Source organism: Equus caballus, chromosome 5 (assembly GCF_041296265.1).
Source record: "Equus caballus isolate H_3958 breed thoroughbred chromosome 5, TB-T2T, whole genome shotgun sequence".
NCBI classification, from domain to species: Eukaryota; Metazoa; Chordata; class Mammalia; order Perissodactyla; family Equidae; genus Equus; species Equus caballus.
In genome coordinates, this window is record NC_091688.1 from 74,881,482 (window position 1) to 74,902,745 (window position 21,264).

Below are 21,264 nucleotides of genomic sequence, written 5' to 3' on the forward strand. Positions count from 1 at the left end.
GGGAAAAATGTTTACTTCCATTGAACTAATTTATTCTAAATTGAGAAAACATTTAGGAACTGAAAAAAACAAAGAGGTTCCTGTTTTCCCAGGACAGGAATAAAGAGAAAAAGGAGAACAACAGTACACCACACAGCTTAATATTTCAACTTTTCCTCCACTGATCTGACTAGATGATGTCTATTTTGCTTTGTTTTTTTAAAAAGCGCAATTCCAAGGTGTGACTAAAATAATAAATATACATGCTTATTTTGCTAAGAAGTAATTAAAAATGTCATTTGCTGGCAAAAACAAATGTAAATCTAATACAGGAAGCTTGATACTTTTGTCTGGATAAATATTTTTGCATGCCTCATTTTGGGAGAAGGTGGTTGTTTTCATACATCAGGGGAAAACTCTGAATTAAGAGATAACTCACCTTTCCTCCCAAAGAACTTAGAAGTCTCTGCTTCAATTGATTTTCATAATCTCTCAAAAAAGAGAAACAAAACACTCCACTTTCTTTTGTTACTGCAGCAGTAATGTAAAAAAAAATAATAATAAATTACTGCTTTAAAACGTATAGCACATATTTTCTGAAGAAAAAACCCTGGCATCTAGGCATCTATCTGCATTGTAAACAACATACAGGAGTGGGCTTTTCATAAGAACCACACTTTAAAGTGCAGTTCTTGTGCCTAATGATTTAAATCAAAATTGAAATAAAATCCACTGTGTTTACATTTCCCTACCCCTCTCCCCGTCTCCCACTATACTTTTCGTCATGCGAAATAACCCAAATATCTTTAGCTTTTCTTCCCAGGACCCATAGTCTAAACTAATCATTTTTAGTCACTCTCTTTTGAGCTCTCTCCAAGTTTTCTCCATCTTGCTTCAAACAAAGGGCCTCAGATTAGACCCTGTACTCCCATAAAAGCCTGATGAACGCTGATCATAGTCAAGGAGCTGCTCATGGTCGCTCCTCCTCAGAGAAGAAAACAGTCTTGATCTCACAACTTCCTTAACCATTAGAAGCCACTGCCACCTCTGACTCAATTATTGGGTGGTAGGGTACGGTCCCTAATTTTCCACCTCTGCATCTGATCTCCGCAGTCATAATAATAGTGAGTGCAGCTATTTCTCAAACACTCCCTATGTGCCAAAACCCTGTGCTGGGTACTTTAACTGCCTCGTGAAATACTAAAGCATTGCTATTATTTCTGGTATGCAGATGAGGTTAAGTCAGTCACCAAGGTCACAGAATTTACCTGTGGGAAGGTGGGGATTCAATCTTAGGTTTAACTGATTCTAAAGACCAGTCGCCACAAATATTCTTTATGGACTCCCATGTTTAGCAACATGAAAATCATGCAGGAAGCCCTCAAAACTGAGAGCAAGTGCTGAAACTCTCCACAGGGCAGAGATATTGTGTTAGGTAGTCAGTGCTCCCTTTTGTTGTGTCCCAGGCCACACATATCGCGAGATGCACCAACATGGAGGCCAAGCCCCTGAGCCCAGGTGAGCATTTCCAAAAGCAGGGATGAGCAAGTGCTGCCTGGCACCCTCCAGTGGACAGTGTTATGGGAGGAGGCACATGCGGGCAGAAGCATAACCATCTTAATAGTGACTCAGCAAATAGTTCAAATGCATGCACAAGAACGCCGTGAGGCAGTTCAGCCAAAGACAACGGCCTATCTCATCAACCTGGTCAGCAACTTAGTCTGTTGTCATTTAAGTATGCATGTTGCTGTTCATTGCATTTTTTAATAATATGTGTTAAAACAATGAAAATGAAATAAAAATGTGAAGAATCTCTGAAGCACCTGGAATAAAATTTGGAAATCAAAATTTGCCTCTTTACATGAAAAGGCATCTGATTGCTTATTGATTTGTGCTTTGTCTATCCAGGGCTCTTGATATTTTGAGTTGTGTACAATAAAGTTAAAAGACATTGACAAAGCAAACATAAGCAAATAGCATTTTAGATCAGAAAGAGAGCCATCAGCCACTTAATTTTACAAACAAGGTAACCGAGCTCATGAGTCATTAGAGAGAATTTACTTCATTGTTTATTCTTCTTTGCTCATTGTGTACATGAATATACTTTTTTCATTAATTTTATTTAGAGACTTAATCTAGTATAAACAGGATGATGCCTAATTTCAGAAGGAACTCAACATAATTCATACTTTTAATTATGTTAGAAATGATTTCAGGATTGTCATAAGGCATTTGTCTTCTTTTTTTAATAAACTAAGACTATTATAGATAATTTAAACACCTTAGTTTTTTTTAATATAAAATAAACTTCTGAGTAACAGCAGATAAATTTTCAGATTCCTATCTCCCCTGAATGATAGATGGAAGAGTAAGGCAGAAATTTGTGACATATCTCTTTAGTTTTGTCTGCAATATCACTGCAGTGATGTTCATTTAATAACATAGGCTAAGCATCATTCTCCAAACTTTCCTCTCTCACTTAATTTCTTTAGCATATTATGCTTTGTGTTCTCTTTTTAAATTCCTAAACTCCTTGGATCCAAGGTCACTGTTTTCATTATCTGAAGTTGATGAAATTAATGACTCATGATACAGGCAAAAGCAATTTCCAGTTTCTGTTTGGTTTACAAATTCCTCCTGATTTATAAACCATTGACTTAGCCATAGCCAGAAGCCTTCCACTATATCACCATTCTCCTGCCTACCCACATTTGCTGCCTCCTGGCCCTTGATCCTCTCACTCTTCAAATCCATCCCCTTGCAGTCCTCTGAACTTGTTTTTTCTAACTGGCTCCTATCCATGCCTCAATAATTCTCTTTTCCTGAGTTATCATGCTTCTCTTCCTTTGTGGCAGGAGAGCTTACTGTTTAAAGGCAGTCCCTGGGAATAAAACTGTCTGGACTTGAATTTAGTCTCTGCCAATCCCTAGCTGTTTGTCCTGGAGACATTTCTTTAATCTGTCTTTGCTTCACTTTCTCTTTCAAAAATAGAAATAACAGTAGTACCCACCTCACATGATTGGGACAATTATGTAAGTTACTAAGTTTAATAGAAGAATATTGACATATGCTCATTGTTTAATAATTCTATGATTATCATTATTGCTCCTTCTCCTATAATCAGGAAGCAAATGGACCCTTACATAACTATTTACTTTTTGTTTGTTTTTATTCACCCCCTCCAACTTCTGTAACCAGAAATAAATGAGGCCTCATGTGTCCTCTGCATGGTATGAGTAAAAGAAAAGCAATCTTTCAGAGGAAATAAAAACCTTGAAAGGAATTTTGTTCTTACTTTGATTCTTGAAAAACTACTGGAGGATTTGGGTTTAGGTAAGGGAATATATTATTACTGCAGAGCAAAATATCTTAAAATTCCTTTCTCTCCAGCTCTGCCTTTCTCAGGATCAACCCTATCATGACAGATGCTCTTCTAAATCTTTTCTTTTTACCGATGTATTCTTTCAATCCTCAAAATGCCCTGAGCCTAAACTACAAGGTTGTTCATTTCACAGTCCAACCCCTTCCCCTTTTCTTGTATTTTTCGTTTTCCTTCTGTTTGTCCAGTTGTTCTCAAACATGAGTGCCAGTTGGAACTACATGGAAGTGCTTTAAAAATACTGATGCCTTGGACCCACCTCAGAAATCCTGAAGTAATTGGTCTGCAGTGTTGCCCAGGCATTGGATTTTGCCAAGTTCCCTGAGAGATTCTAATGTCCAGCCAGGGTTAAGAGCACAGGTCATCATTTCCCCTCTTCTCTCCAGTGTAAATCTTTTAGCTTCTCACTTTGTTCCCATCCCAAAGCTCACGATAAAGTTCAGGAGCTTGAAATGAGGAATGCAAAGTGTTCAATACCAGAAATTTTTTTTAGGGGGAATGAGAAGAGAAACATACTCTGGATACCCATTTGTGTTTGATTTTTGTCACTGTGATACTTTCCTTCTCCCTGAGGACCTCAGCTTTCTTCTCGTATCTCTGCCACCTCTGTTCATTGGCTGGAACTCTCACATAAGCATCTATTAGCTGAAGCATTGTTTGGATTCCCTTAGGGAGCCTTACCCTGGTTGCTTCTATGGGTAAGTGACCCACATTTATAACGACACAGTTTTTTTTAAAAGTCTGTATGTAAAACCAAGGTATATGTTTTGAAAAGTTGCTAAGGTGTAAGGACAAGCACTCTATAATGGGGTAAAGCCAGGATCATGACTCACTGTCACCCACTTATCCATGTAACCTCAGGTGTCATCTGTGAAATAGTGTTGATGGCATTTTGTCTACTATACCACTGTACGGTAGAGGGAAATTAAGTTATCACTCTGTCTTTCTCAGTATTATTATGTATTACTTTATGTCTTCCATAATAATTTACTGCAAACTTAGATTGGCATTTACTGTAAATTCACAGACTTGAATTTGCATCAGGTAAACTTTTTAAAAAAAACTCTTTTGCACAAGATTTTGTAATTTTCTAACACATTTCTTGAGAATATGGACACCAAATGGGATTCTGTGCTATTTTAGTTCCTAAGCTCTCAGAAAAGAGCCAGCCTGGGGAGTCATGGAAATGGCATAAAGTTCTAGAAACATCTGTGTCATGTCTGTGTCACGCTGCCGCAATACCCTTTTGCTACTTCCAATCTCTATATCATTCCTTGTCCTCTGGGAAATGTTAGGCACACATGCTTTGACTAAATGTCTCCACTCTGGAGACTCCTTAAAGAGGACTCTGGTGACCGTCTGTCTGAAGCAAAGGCTCCTGGCACTGTCCATCCCTTTCTCCTACTTCGTTTTGCTTCACAGGCCCTGTTACTACCCGAGAGTGCATACGATGTTGACTAATGTTTCCTCTCCTAGAATATAATGTCCAAGAGGGCAGGCTCTTTGTGGTCCTCACCCGCTCATCACTGGGAGCTGCTGCATCCCAACAGTACAGTGGTGCTCTGTGCATCATAAGCATTCAATACTTTTTTGAATAGAAAAATAGTTTTAAATTATAGATGTAACTATCATTCTAATAGTCTGTTTGCCTTTCATTTAAGCAGGGGAACTGAGGCCCAGAGAGGTTAAGTTGATTTCCCTAAAGCTCCAGCTAGGGATTGGCAGTTAGTGCTCTTGCAACTAGCAGGCTCCACCATGCCACCCCATCCTCCACCGAAGGGCCTGTTTTTATCTCTTCTTCTTATAGACTTGATTCTAGGAGCTATGCAAGGGTGTCTAAAAGTACTTGAATCTGAAAAACATGTATTGGTTGGAATTTTAGCTAAAAAATTCCCTGAACAAAATGAAAATCTAATTAAATGTCTATGAAATGTAATGTGTCAACTACTTAGTCAGCTCGTTGTTCGACCGCCCCTTGACTCAATTCCTATACTTTTATATAGAAATTAGCCTGGGATGTGAGTACATTAAAATACATTTGATATGATTAGAGGTATGGTGACCTCCAAAAGTAAAAATGCCTAAAACCACTTATTCCTATTAAGATATTCAGAGGTTGGAAGAGTAACAGCTATTGCTAGATTTTATATCAAAATAACTGCAGAAAGGTCTTTTTTTGTTGGCTTTCTGAGGAAAGTGGTTATCATAATCTGATGTTTGGACTTCTAATTCCTGGCATAAATCTTTTTATTAGAAAAATTGTTTTCCTAACAAAACCCTTCTGTGAACTCATTGGGCAAATAGTAGTTAGCAATTGCAAGTGACACAGTGGTGTTATGAGCTCAGGTTCTGTGGTCCAATGACTCAATTTGAGTCACTGCTGCCTCACTTATTAACTGTGACCTTGGGCAAGTATGCTGACACCTCTAAGCCACATTTTCTCTCTAAGTGGAGACCATGAGAGTCATTAACCCCATAACCTTATTGTAAGAATTATGTAAAATGATATATATAAAGAATTTAACATTGCTGCTGGCACACAACAAGTGTTCAATGGCTTTAGCCATTATTATGATTACTATTAGTCATTATTATTATCATTATTTAATGTATCAGATTCCTCATCTCATGAGAGCTACTGACACATTTGCTGTCCCATCTTCTCAGAGAAATTTCATGGGTTTAGTGTTAGTAGATGTCAACTCCCAATTCCTGTACAGCAGAATGGCCAATCCTCCCGTCTGTGAGGAAGCCGCACACTGTCAGAGCATCTACCTCAAGTATATCTTCGGAAAGGGAGCATCACTTGCCTGGCTCTTCAAAGGCCAACCCCTGTGGCAGTCTCAAGCCCACCAGGGCAGTGTTGAGGGAATAGGAAGAAAGAGAATCAAAAAAGAAGACTCTCTTCTCTCAAAGTCCCCAACACCATTTCTTTAATACCTTTTCAGTTTATGAGATTTGACAAGGAAATAAAGGCATTGCTCCAGGCCATTCCAATCTCACAATGTAAGTATTCTTTTAAAATTGCTACATCTAGGAGAGCCTTTATATCCGTGTCATTACTGAAGGAAAACTGTGAGGATACAGGGAAGAGTGTGGCGAAATCTTATTAAAACATTCACACACACAAAAATCTCCTACCTCTCCATTTGAAAGGCATCTCTTTCTACTTACTTTATATCACTTATCAAAAATGCCATGAGAAGTTGAATGATTACTATCCTTCCAAATGTTCTGAAAAAGTCTGGTACATTAAAGGGAAGGAAAATAGAGCACCTTTCCAGTTGTAGTGTTATAGTCATGAAATACGTATTGAAATATGAGTGTATGATAAAGGCATGAGGGTCCGTAGATGAGAGAATAGAAGATGAAGGTGTGGATTTGATTTAGAATAATATCTGAAGCCAAGAATGGGAATAGTCTTTGCAACTAGATCTCACTGAAACTTTACTGAACATTTTATGCTAGCTGACAGAAAAGAATTATACGTGTATGAGCATGTGTGCATGTGTGTACATACATATATATATATATATATATATATATATATAAAATCTTCAAGCTCTTTAAGCAAAATGACAATTTAAATATATGCAAATATAAACATCTTTAGAGATCAAACAGGAAAATTATATTAGATGAAAATAATATCAGGGTAGGGGGTGGGAAGTCAGCAGAAACAAAACTATTTAGAAAGGAATGATTATATTTATGATCTTATCAGCAATGATGAAGTAATGTCTTTGCAGTTCTGGAGGAAAATGTTGTTGAATTGACATTTCATTCTCATTCAACTATCAATTAAAGGGGTGGGTGAAAATAATTTTTTTCAGCTAGTCAAGAAATAAGAGAGTCTTCTCTCCATGTACATATTCTAAAATATTAACTGAAGATAGGCTCTAGCAAAATGAAAAGAAAGAGAAAACCATAGGGACAAAATGCAAAGTAAAAAGAAAACAAACAGTCAGAACAAATCCAGAAGAATGTCAAAACAATTCTAGGAGAGCTGCACAGCGCCCCTAGAACACAACCGACACGATTGGGAGTGGAAGGCAGTGATCTGTGACCATGAGCTCCTCATGAAGAATATAAAGGATTCCATTCAGCAGATGTTTGTTTAAAAAGCTGCAAGATCTGGGGCTGGCCCAGTGGCATAGCGGTTAAGTTCGTGTGCTCTGCTTCAGCGGCCTGGGGTTCACCGGTTGGGATCCCAGGCATAGACCTAGGCACTGCTTATCAAGCTATGTGGAGGCGGCATCCCACATATAAAATAGAGGAAGATGGGCACGGATGTTATTTCAGGGCCAATCTTCCTCAGCAAAAAGAGGAGGATTGGCTGGGGATATTAGCTCAGAGCTAATCTTTCTCAAAAAAAAAAAGCTTCAAGATCTTAGCAATAACTTGAAAAAGGCATGTGCTTCTTTGGCCAACAAAAGAAGACAATTAGAAATTCCAGAGAAAATGAAAACAAAAATTTGAGCAAAAATTTTCCAAATATGAAACAAATGGAAAGGTAACATGAATTGAAAAATTAACTGGCAAAGAAAATGACCTTTTCTTCACTTTGATGCTTCAAGAGAAAAAACTTCTTTAAGGAACAAACTCCTGTAAGTGGCTCCAGCTTGACAACAGTGGCATTTCCTCTTCTAGGGGTCCTAACTTACTCGGACAAAAATGAACAATCACAAATTCACAAATATTGTTTACAAGTTTTCCATTTTTGCAATCAACCTCTAGACAACGAAGACTGAAGGGTAGGAATACAGAACAGAAAGTGTGACACATAGCTGGAGCAGTCTGCAAGTGGGCAAGGAGAGGAAAGAGGAAGGTGATGCGTGAGAACTAACTTCCTCATTTTGCGTAACGGAAAGCAAGAAATATGTCTAATGTTTATGAACAGATAGGTAAGTAAGTATATTTTAAAATCTTAGTAGAACTGTTAGTTAATAGTAACTGTAAGTTAATACTTAGAAGAACTAGTAAAATAACTTAGAACGTAAAACGCATGTGCCAAGAGGCAGTTTGCGCTAGACCAACGGGTTTCCTGGGATGCAGAGAAAGTCTCAGACAAACCTGGGCAAGTTGGTCCCCCTAGAAGTATAAGCAATTTCTCAGACTTAACAGCAAGGAGCTAGAAATAGAAAAAAATATGAATCAAGAAATAGAGGCATCTACCGGATGAACCAATACATGAATGGGCCTTGAGGGCATTATGCTAAGTGAAGTAAGTCAGAGAAAGATAAATACTGTATGATCTTACCTATATGTGAAATCTAAAAATAAAACAAATTCATACAGACAACAGATTAGCAGTTGCCAGAGATGTGAGGTCAGGCGTAGACAAAATGGGTGAAGGTGGTCAAAGGTACAAATTTCCAGTTATAAGATAAATAAATCCTGGGGATGTAATGTACAGGATCGTGACTATAGTTAACAATATTGTGTTATATATTTGAAAGTTTCTGAGAGAGTAGGTCTTAAAAGTTCTCATCACAAGAAAAAAAGATTTGTAACTATGTGTGGTAATGGATGTTAACTAAACTTTCTGTGCAATCATTTCACAACAGATACATATATCAAATAATTATGTTGTATACTTAAAACTAATATGTTATATGTCAATTATGTCTCAATTACAACAAATAAAATTTAAAAAAGAAACAGAGGTATCAGCATATTATTTGTGTACAGTGATATTAATAGCAGCAGTTAGCATATTGCTCTTGGAAGTCATACAGACCTGGGATTGTAGACTCGTCTCTACCAGTTATTAGCTCCTTGATGTTGAGCAAGTTACTAAACTCTCATAATAGTGTCTACCTCATTAGGTCTTTGTGAAGATGATGCAAAATAATGCACATAAAGTGATTATCCAGAACTTGATGCGTAAGTCCTCAAAAACTGTGTATTATTATTATGGTCATTACTGTTATTCTTTATGGAACCCATTCACTGCATGTGAAAAAACTACTTTGCAAAAAGCATACTAAGTTGTTCAATTAGTTGTTCAACCCTTGATTATCTATGAAATGAATGTTAGGGCTTTAAACAACAGGCTTACACATTAAAAATGTTCAAAGGTAGTTACCTCTGGGATTTGGGGAGGGAGAGAGGGTCGAAAGGTAAGCAGTATTTTCAATGACAGAGTTGCATGGTACTTCAGTTTAACTCATGTAAAATCAACTATATCTGAGACAAAAAGAGAAAGAGAGATTTAATGCTGACAATTCTACTAGCCATCTCTCGATGATCCTTTGCTTCTGGCAGTAGATGCAGTCATGCCCGAAATAACCAATTACTTGAGGGAAATGTGGAAAACACGTGTGCATGTTTTTAAGTTTTTCTCTGTGACTATAACTTAAAATATTTCTGTAATCAGATAAATAAGTGGTATGACTTTGTCAACATTCTTGGAGAAGAATGGAAGGTCATAGAAAAATGTTGACTGAGGAAGAGTTAGTGTTCCATATGTTCACTTTACAATCTTAAATATTAAGTCCTAAGAATAATTCATATAAAACCAATTTTTGTTCTGTATGCTGGCCTTATAACTTAAGCTCCTATAAGATATAACTCTAATTGAAAACTATTTTCCACCATGTGCATTTAATAGGATTAAGTTTTTATAATGAAAAATAAAATGATGCTTAAGATAACTAATAATGTAAGGAAATGTTTATAATAAATGCTAAATAAAAAGAAAGATATAAATTTTTATGTGCACAATGACTACAAGGAAATAAAAAGAGTAGATGGATAAAATGACTTAAAAAAGAAATATACCAAATGCTCACATTGGCTAGGGTTATGTTAAGATTATGAGGTATAGGTGATTTTATTTTATTTACTTCAGTTTGTAAAATTTGAAAATTTGTAGTTTTAGAAACCTATGGAGAAGGAGATACGAAACATTAATAACACAATGTACACAGGTGCTCTAACCAAAATCCATCTTTAGAAATTATTCAGATCTGAGAATTATGCAATAATCACAAATTTTAATGACTCATCTTCTCTTCAAGAGCTCCGAGTTAAATTGCTTCACTGCATCACCCAGTCTATCCACATCAAAGTAGAAAATAACAATAGCTTATGCAAGGCTATCTGTATTTGACTTTGAAATATTTCCAAAAACCATTTCAGGCAGATGTGCACTTAGCCGCATTAAGTTCCTCCCCCAACCCCACTCTAAGCTGGCCGAATGCCTTTCCTACCTGATTGACCAGGTTAAATCAGATCACACCATTATCTCAAAGCCATGGCTACACCAATGTTCCATAGTGGATCCAAACAGCAGAAGTTGGGCTCCTCAGCTAGACTTTGGAAGGTAGTCAACACACGCTTGGGTTTGCATCCAGGCTATATCTTGATTACCACAAAAAGACCTATTATTGTGGGAATTAGTACATAAAACACATCAAATCTTATCCCAGAAACAAAACAACTGCAGACATTGCAAAGCCTATTAAATATAAGGATCCTGTAAATTTAGCACATTTTGCTTTTTTTATCACGTTTCATAAATAGTTTGATTCATCATAGATTCTTTCATGCATTCAATAAACATTAATAATAAGAGCTAATATATATTGAGTCCCTCATATTTGCTAGGCAATGAGCTAAAAATTTAACATTTAATCATTATCTTGCTGATAAAAGAATCTGAAGCTTGTAACGGTTAATTAACTTGCCAAGAAACCATTGAGAAGTAGTGGACCCAGGACTTGAACACTTATTTGCCAGTAAAGCCCAAGCTCTTAACTATGCTGTAAGGCTTTGCATTTTATTGAGGACTTACTGCTAAGTGCCTGGCATTTCCAGGTGCTAGGAAACACAAAGATGAATCAGGACCTGGCCATTCAGGAGATAATAAAAAACCATATATTCCTCTCCTTTAGAAGTTTATAAGTATCTAAGGTTATTCAATAATATCCCTTTCTACTTAATCCTCAAGGTTTCAGCAGCACAAGACAATTACTTAAATGTAAGGTGGGCTATTTAAGTCATCTAATTGTCAAGGTAGACGTTGACTTGATTATTAACACCTTTTCCTTGTAGATACCATCAATTCTAGAATCTCCAAATGGCTGCTCATGTGTGACTAAGTTCAACAAGGTGGCCCTTCTTCCTGTGATATCCTCTCTGGTGAATACCAGGGCCTGGAAGATGAAGGATGCAGCCTTGAGCAACAGGAAGGATGCAGTCTTGAGCAACATGTAAGATGTATCCCCTTCCGCCCAGGGCTCTGGTACTTGGCACTCAGCTACTGAGTTGCCTCTGGCCCAAGAACCATATAGAAAATCACTGAGGAAGCCAGGACAGAATGTCCTGCCATGGGCAAACAATCACAGCAACGCTCACAGATTCTGCCTAGATAAATATTCTGCCTCACCACTTGCCCACATCCACTGCTGCGCCACTCCAAACTCTTCTCCACATAATAGACAGAATGATACTTTTAAATGAGTATGGATGTAACTTTGGAACTCGCCTGCCGAAGATCTTCAGAGGCTTTCTATTTCTTCTGTGGATTAAATTTGCAAGATTTTGTTGCAAAGACAACAAAAGCTCAAAAAGCTCAGGACTCGTTCAGTGAGAGGTTACAAGGGACATCACCCAGCCTGTGGCTCCCTCTCCAGCCTTATCTCAGGTGCTCTTCTCCCTGCTCACCACATTCCGGTGATAATGGCCTCTTTCCCTTCTCTCTTGCAGAGCTTCTGTGCATGCTGTTCCTGAATTCATTTTGCCCACCCACTATCCCTAAATTCCTAGGTTTTTCTTGGGGAAGCTTTTACTGCCTCCACATATCAAGTTAAATTGCATAAAATGTTCTCTTGGAATGAAGAAATGTCACTAATGTTTCTACAAAAATCTAAAATCTGCAGCCTCTCAAAGCACTCTACATCTCCTTCAAAGCTTTTATCTCCACTGACTGGAATTCAGTCATCATTTGTTTGTGAATTACTTTAATGTTTGTCTCCTGTGATCCATTTTAATTTGGTGAGAACAGACAGCATATATCTTGTTCATTATTGAATCCCCAGGACCAGGCACATAGTCAGTGCTCAAAAAATTATTTGTTAAATTAATGAACAAAACACAAAGGGACAGTCTTTCTGTGCCCCGTTACCACGAGCCAGCAGTGATCTCACCTGATCACCTGAAAAGGCAGTCTTTCTCTTACAAGCCCGTCACTTCTTGCAGCTTTCTGGGCTCCAATGGGCTATTTCATCCTAAAAACACTGACTTTGAAATATCTGAAGCTTGATGATACAGAAGTTTCCCCAAAACTAGGGAGACAGGCAGCTTCCTTCCCTCTGTAATAGGACATCACTTGTGAAAGTCTACATGCTTCTTTAGAATCATTCATTCTGTTCATTCAAAAGAAACTGAGAGCCCCCTATATGTCTGGCACTGGTGAGAGCTCTGAGCATTCACACATGAAAGGCAGTCCTGTCCAAGAACATCCTGTTAAATAGGAAAGATGGGAAAACTAAATGCAAAGGGTTACTGGATCCAATTCCAAGGGGAATGTGTAGAGGCTTCCCCACATCAATAGGCAGTTCTCAGATGCCCAGCAAGGTGTCTGAGAATTCAGCTCAATTTTGACACTATTTATCTGGAGATAGAATCAGCTTCCACAGGTAAAGGGCTCTGGCCCACAAGACCACCCTCCACTTCAGCCACCAATCCCAAGCCCAGGTTGTTACCTGTGCTTCTGACCCATGAGTTACAACCTGGAGGTTCCAACAACTCCCTCCAACTCGGGATGCCAATTGCAAGGCCAGGTTATTACTTGTCCTTCTGACCCACTAGCTGTAAAATAGAGGTTCCCACGACCCCCTCCTGGAGTTGGATTAATTTGCTAGAGTCTCTCACAAGAACTCAGGAATACCTGTTTACTCACTGGATTACCGATTTATTGCAAAGGATATTAAAGAATATGAATCAAGAGCCAGATGAAGAGATACATAGCATATCACACATAGCATATGAAGAAGTCCTGATCAAAGGAGCTTCTGTCTTCGTGGAGCTTGGGGCCTGGCATGGTGGCACATGGCATGGAAGTTTTCTGGTTCCCCAATGTAGAAGCACTCCGAAAAAGGTCTGACAAGCTGTCCTTTTGGCTTTTTACAGAGGCTTCATTACATAGTCATGATTGACCAAGTCACTGGCCATTGGCAATTGATTCCACCTCAGACCCCCACCCACACCCTCGGCCTCCCTATTGGGACTGAAAGTTCCCATCCTCTGATCACATGGCTGGTTCTCCTGGCATCCAGCCCCCACCTTGGGTGGGGTCCAAAAGTCACCTTCATTACCATAAACAAGACGCCCATTTCACCTTTATGGCCCCGAAGCTTCAGGAATTGAAGATAAGAAACTAAATATTATAAGAAAAGATGTTCCCATTGCTGTTATCCAAAGGTTTTGGGAGCTGTGATCTAGGAACCATAGATGAAGACCAAATACATATATATCTTATAAATCACAATATCACACCAAGCCAATGATAGTCACACAATGTGGCAATTCTGAGAGGGGATCTCAGAAGAGGGACACCTAGACCACCAGGAAAGATAGAAGAAAAGGTTACCAGGAACTGCTTCTAAGAAGAAGTGGGGCTCAAGAGAAGACTGCCAGGAGAAGGCACGGGAAAAGCCATCCAAACAATGGGACCTATTTGTGAAACAGCCAGGAGGAGAGGGGAGAAAATGCAGGTCCCCAAAATGCCAGAAGTTTGAAATTGAGTGTTAAGTGATAGACAGAGCTGGGCAGGGCACACAGCGTGGAGGACATTTAGAATCCTATCCTGAAGACAATGGGGTCTGTGAAGGCTTTTAAGCCTAGAAGTGAGGGTGAGGGAATCAGATTTGCATCTTTGAAAGAGCTCATCAAAACAGTGTCAAGGATGGGGGAAGGGAAGTTGCAAATAGACAAAGGTCCTGAAAGGATTTCACAAAATATTTTTGCATATTTTGAGATGGGAGTTGAAATGAAAAAAGTAATAATTTATGTGTGTTGAAAAATGGTTGTACTATCCTAATATTTGAGCAAATGTTTACATACATCATTTCCCTTGAGGTAATTTAGGAAATGAGGATAATGGCTCTGCAAAACCTGAAGACTGCTGGTGACTCATTATCCAATTAATTGATATGAATAAATTGGGTAAATCAAGCTAAATGAGAGTCAGTCACTGCACACAAGTAGAGAGAGAGCTGAGTCAGCGTTTACTGGATTTTTGGTTTGGATTTTTTTTTTCAAGATAATAAAAGAAGAGACCGTGCACCCCGTTGAGAAGCACTAGACTGGGCACTTCCACTCAGCCCCTGACTCTCAGCGACAGGGCTTGCGGACGGTGCAGGTGATGAGGACCTCAGCAGTAGAGGTGGTCAGGCTGGGCCATGGGAGCCTCTGCCGTACCCTGACCCACCCAGTGCTGTATAATTTTTACAACTTTGCAGGTTTCTTACAAATCAATTTATAATCCATACCATTAGACAGAAGCACACCCACAAATCTTTTCAGACTAGGCTCTTCTCTCCCTGTATCTTCTTGAAGCTGCTATAGAACAATGCTCTTGAGATGCTTAGAAGTCCTATTGTTTAATGGAGAAGGTATGCAAGGCAGATATACTTATGATCCTTGGAAGACATTTTGTCTAGTTGAAAGGGTCTTTGATGTGCTGACCTAACTGTTTCAGAGGTTCTGAAGCCATATTCTTGGCTTTATTTTCTCCTGCTAATACCCTGAAATTGATCTTTGCCATAGGCTATGTGGGGGACGGGAATTGGCCACCCCAAGATATGTCTCTTTGGCATGAGGATTATTTTAGGCTGGTTACTTTTAATAAACTGCAGCCAGGAAAGGAGGCTCTGAGGGGTAGAATTTACTTACCCTTTGTTAAGAGACATTTACATTGTAAAGGAAATCTCCATCTGTAAAGGTGTCTCCCTCTCTGTACCAGGAAGAATTGGCAGATGAACTTTGACCTTATCTCTAGAAACTCTTAATCAATGCTAAAGGCAAGGATTTAAATCTGTATTTGTTTACTGTACTTGTGTGGTAATCTCCCATGATCGACTCCCCCTCCACCTCCAACATCCTCCTTTGTCATCAGCTGAAGATGATATTTAAGGTGGTGGCTTCAGCAATTTTGGCAAGTTGCTCAGTTTGCCTGACCCTCTCCCATGTATACATGTTGTAAAGCTTTGTTTAATTTTCTCCTGTTATTCTGTCTCATGTGAATATAATTCTTTCTCCGGCCAGAAGAACCCAGAGAGGGTAGAGTAAATGTCTTCCTCCCCTACAGCTATTTCTTACTTTGAGAACCATGTGCTAGATTTAAAGAACATTTGGAGCCTCTACATTTCCTCTAAATCTTGCTTCAAAATGGAATAGTTCATTCATCTCTCTCCTCTCACACTTTATTACAAGCAGCTGGAAGAGGCCACACAGTGCCTTCAGTACCATATGGAACTCTCCTCCTCATGCCATGGAATTTGTCAAGTACATTTCTTACTTTCCATGTTACTGCAGGTGACAACTGCTGCCAATACCTTCATACCTTCATGCCCTCACTGGCAACCTCCCTAAGTACTGTCAGGCTTCTGCCTGCCACTCACTCACAAAATCAATGCCACATATTTTAGGATTTATTATAGCAGAATCCTTCTTCCAGGACCCAAATTCTACTTCAGTTATCTGTTGCTATTTAATAAACCACTGCAAAACTTATTGACACAAAACCACATCCATTTATGTCAACTGGCCCCACCTCCCATCCCCTCATTGTCTTGATCCAGGTAGGGGTGGATGCTCAGCTCTGGGCAAGGCTTGGAGGAGGAGTCCTGACTATCCCACTTCATGTGCACTGCTGCCTTCAGTCTCCTTGATCCCAGAGGGGGGTGGAGGTTCAGCTCCCCACTGGGACCCACTGACCCTGGGGGGAGAATGAGTAACCAGAGTGCCTGTTCAGTCTCATTGCCTCCAGGTGGGTGCAGAGGTTTAGGGCCCCACTGGGCCCCAGTAACACCACGGGTGGAAGTGGAGCACTAATTAGACTGGCCCCAGTTCACACCTCCTTGTTTAGTCTCATGAATGCCAGGACTCAGTGGAGGCTCGGCTCCTTGCAGGGTCCTGCTGACAATGACAGTAGATGGTGAAGCCTAATAGTGACTAGCCCAGCCTGCCTTGCACCTTTGCTTATGTCTCACTTCTTGGGGGGAGTGGACTCTCGGCTCCACTGGCACTGCCTGGAGGGGAAATCAGAGCGCTGCCTGCTTCTGCCAGACAGAGGATGGAGATCAGCTCCCTACTCAGTCCCTCTGACACTACCCTGGCAGGGAAATTGGAACACCACTACCCACTTCCACCAGGAAAGGGATAGATTAGCTTCCCCTAGGTCTGCTGACATCCTCAGCAGGGGAATCTGAATTTCACCACTTGCATCCTCAGGGTGGGAAGGCAGCATGGAAGACCAGCTCTCTACTCAGTCCTACTGAAACTGTAGTGGAAGAATGTGACATTTTTTGTGTTTCTCTGGTGTAGGACAGGTATTGCCAAAAAGCTTTCTGTTGTTAGGCTACCCTTTTCCCAGTGCTCTGGCTAGGGGCAGCAGGCTTTTCTTTGAGTTGTTTTGTCTGTGCCTGTTGGTGATTCTGGGATGGAGGTTTTTGGAAATTCCTGTATGAGATATATGGGAGCAATAAGGAAACCTAGGTGACCAGTCGCCATGTCATTTCTCAAGTTGAGATGTCTCTAGACAGTCCACCTTCTGCTTTCCGTCTTCCAGAGACTTCCTACATTTGTTTGTTTTGTAATGTCCTTGGTTTTCTAGTTGTAAGGAGAACCTGGGACAAATGGGGCTACTCCATCCTTGCCAGAAATGGAAAAGCCCAGGGGTATTTTTGCCTATACAGGAAAAGGTGAGCAAGTATCAACTAGCTTGATAGGAACAATGTGGTGATCATTTCAAAATATATATGAATATTGAAACATTACATTGTATACCTGAAACTAATATAATGTTCTATGTCAATCATATCTCAATAAAAAAATTAAAAATTCAAAAAAGAAATAAAGAAGGCAGAACACAGATCAATAACAATAAAAAAGGTAGCCTCAAGTGACACCAAAAAGTAAAACAAATGGGGTTGATACCACAAGGAAGAGAAGAGGGAATGATTACTTTGTTACTTTATTTATGGTCTTGAAGTCTTGAATGCACTTATAGCCTTTCCTCTTAAGTTTATCACTAGGACTGGTATTAAGTGAGGTGAATCCTTTCTCTAGTAGTCTTTCAACTACTGATTTTAGTCTTACTTAATTTCTTCTTTTAAACTATTGTGCACGCTTAGATAGAGATTTGTATGAATCATTCTGAACCTCGATGACTTTGGTGCTGATAATCTTGCCAACACAAGCAGAATTTTTTTTTTTTTTCACCACAAGGAGTCCTATATCTTGAGAAGATTTTCAATTCAAACTTCATTTAAAACAAAAAAATACCAATATATCAATCTCTAAATTGTCTATTATTATCTATTATCTAATTATAAGTAGGATAGTCCTCAGAATTTCAAGAAAGAAGCCAACAATAGTACATTTAGTCTAAAAATTCCATTTGCCCACTAGACCACTCCTTATTAACTTCACAGTTGTGATGTCACAGAGGAAGAAAACAATGTTATTCAATTAAAAGTTGAGGGTGAAGATTATAGACTAAAATAAAGGAATGTCTGTCTAGAGATTGTTAGCTTCTTGACTCTAAGAGAAACATAGTGTAATGGTGGCAGAGCTTGTGTTATCAATAAACAATTTGGCAGACTGTTCTTTAATGTTTGCAGAAATTTCTCTATGTGAATGTGAGGGTAAAAACGGAAAAATGGACACTGAATTTCCCTTTGGAAGTATTGGCCCTGTCTACCCACTTTCATTCTTTCTTTCAGTTTCTTGACTATCACAGTTCAATCAATTTTTCATTGTTCTGCTTACATTGTCTACAGGTGTCTTTATCAATAAGTTCCTTACCCTAGTTCTTGTGATTGCAGTGAAAACATCCAATCTGTCTGTAAGATCACCAATTTATTCTAGATCTTATTCTGATTTTGTTTTAAGGCTATTTCAAGATGTATAGTGACTAGCTGGAGACCCAGTCACAGAGCTATTTCCCATTCCTGTTTTTGCTTTCATGTTAAATCCCTTGGCTCTGGCTTAAGGCTGTTCAGAGAAAGCAAAGAGTTAGGGGTCACATGTGCTTCAGGATCTATTCCTGAATTCTGTCTAAAGGTGTTAAAGAACCTATTCCCCAAGTCACCCATAGACTAAGCCTTTCTTTGCCTGTGGAGCAAGATTATAGGGCAATCTATTTTCAAAGAACAGACTTTGAGGATGGCCTCTTACAGCTCTTGCTCAACATCTACAGCTTTTCTAACCTCTCTAATCTCTGATATTAGGTCAGCCTCAGAATATTTCCACTCTGACTTTTCCACCCAAGTTTTTGCATTTGAGATTCCTATTAACAAATGAACCAATTGATATAAATCTGGGATTTCCAAATTATCGGATCGTAAAACAACTCTATATTCCTTTGTAAATTTGTCTCTATTATGTGTGTAGGTTTTTGAGAGTGGTTAACAATGGCTCTCAATTCAAAGACCAGGGTTTAAAATCAACCACAACAAGGGGGCAGGTCCCGTGGCTGAGTGGTTAAGTTCACGTGCTCCCCTGCGGTGGCCCAGTGTTTCACCAGTTCGAATCCTGGGCGCGGACATGGCACCGCTCATCAGGCCATGCTGAGGCGGCATCCCACATGCCACAACTAGAAGGACCCACAACTAAAAATACACAACTACGTACTGGGGGCTTTGGGAGAAAAAGGAAAAATAAAATCTTTTAAAATCAACCACAACAAAACATAATCTATTCTGAAGTGGGTTTAAATTTAAGAAACATTTGAAATTTAGGAGTTTCCTGTTGGCCAGAAGGGAAAGGAGCTGAGTCAGGAAGAAGGCTAGGAGCAAGGGGAATGTAGGAGCTTAGGAAGAAGGAGGAAGAATGAAGGAATATATTCAGACTGCAGATCAGGAGAATCTAAGAGAAACGGTTTCATGAGTTTTACTTTTTTCATTTTCCTTGGCTAAGGAATCTTTTGAAAGTATTAATTTTGTAAACTAGATTTCTTTTGGAAGTTTTCTTATGCTAATAAAAAATGCAGACCATTTCCTTTCTAAATTGCCTCTCAAATGAATAATTTCTTTCAAATTGAAAGTTCACCAGAATAACCCCTGTAACTCTAAATTATCCTTGGTGTAATTATGCCGCTTAAATGGATAAATAAATGAATTATAGTGAAAATACATTTTGGAAACAAAATTCCCAATGTTCTGCTGAAATCCAGAAGCTCAAAGACCTTGACTTGGAATAGCATTCTCCCCTGAGGTCTCTCTGACTGCAGTGGGGCATGAACTTAGACTGAGACATCATCACGAAAGCAATGATCTTCTGAAGACCTTGCTTGTGTGCTTTGTGTCTTAGGCCCCTGTATTAGTCAGCTCAGGCCACCATAATAAAATACTGTAGGCTGAATGACTTAAACAACAGAAATTTGTTTTCTCCCAATACTGGAGGCAAGGAAGTCCACAATCAAGGTGCCAGCTGATTTGGTTTCTGGTGAGAGCTCTCTTCTTGGCTTTCAGATGGCTACCTTCTCACTGTGTCTTCACATGGCAGAGAGAGAGACTAACTCTTCTGTCTCTTCTTATAAGGACACTAATCCTATTAGACCAGGGTTCCATCTTTATGACCTCATTTAACCTTAACTACCTTCATAAAGGCTGTATCGCCAAATACCGTCACATTGGAGGTTAGGACTTCAATATATGAATTTGGGGGAAACAAAAACATTCAGTCCATATTGAAGCCCCCAACCTAATCATTGGTCATCTCAAATGCAGTTGGAAGGTTTGGAGTAGAGAACTTTCCTTGAACCAGACTCTCATGGGTAAACGAGACAAGACAGAGGAAAGATCTCATAATACTTTAACAAGTAATCCAAGATAAAGTTTGACCTATAAGGAGCCTGTGTGAGAAGACTGTCTGAACTCCTCAAGAGGTGGAGGTATCAGACCTACATCCATCCTCCTCCTTTGATCATCTTCTTACTTTCAACAAAAATGTTGAGAACAGACAGTAGTAATTTTAGTCAAAAGTTGGCTTTCCTCCAAGAAAAAGACTTTTCAAATCTAATCAGATAATCAAAGGATTCTTAAACAAGGATTTCTTCTTCCTCAAGACACTTGGGAGCTGATCATAAAGAAATCACAACTTTGGCCCACCGAGGAAACTGTTATCCATCACAGTCAGAGAGACCCCAGATGGGAAACTCAAGGAGTCTCCTAGGAGTATGCAATTCCAATTCCAGAGTCTTGAGACACCATAATTTGGTAGATTCTCAAGGATTTTCTACTGTTGAATCCCCAAAAGACCGCCAGAAAAACTCGTTGATCAAGTGAAGCTAAATTTGCTCAATGTAACACAGTAAAGAAGACCACCACCTTGGTAGAGGCTAAGTAGTGTCTGGGCTGGGAAGGATGATGTCTGAAAAGGTTATTTATAAGGTGTATATGGTTTATAGGACGATTTTAAGAGAAGTCTTGCAAGGAGGCATATTAATCAGGATTCTGCAGATTTTCTGATATAATAGACTTGGATTGGTGGGCACAGTGAGGTAGGAGTTTTAAAACAGGGTTTGATGAGTAAGCTGTTAGTCTTGATGTTATCTCTTCCAGTTGGTTCAAGTCTTACCTTCTAGGAGCAAGTATTTCCTGGAGCAAATAGCTAAACATGTTTGCCTGACCCCAGTATTGTTTGGTATGGAAATAGGAAAGTAAACTTGGTTA

The 21,264-nt window shown here is 39.2% G+C and overlaps 1 long non-coding RNA gene across 1 annotated transcript; it reads left to right on the top strand.

Annotated features, from left to right (window-relative positions):
* The first annotated feature begins 8,193 nt into the window (after positions 1-8,193).
* On the top strand, positions 8,194-18,195 carry LOC138924122 (uncharacterized). The gene is made up of 2 exons (XR_011438813.1): positions 8,194-8,262; positions 11,417-18,195. It is a non-coding gene; the product is annotated as an uncharacterized lncRNA (long non-coding RNA).
* Positions 18,196-21,264: the final 3,069 nt, after the last annotated feature.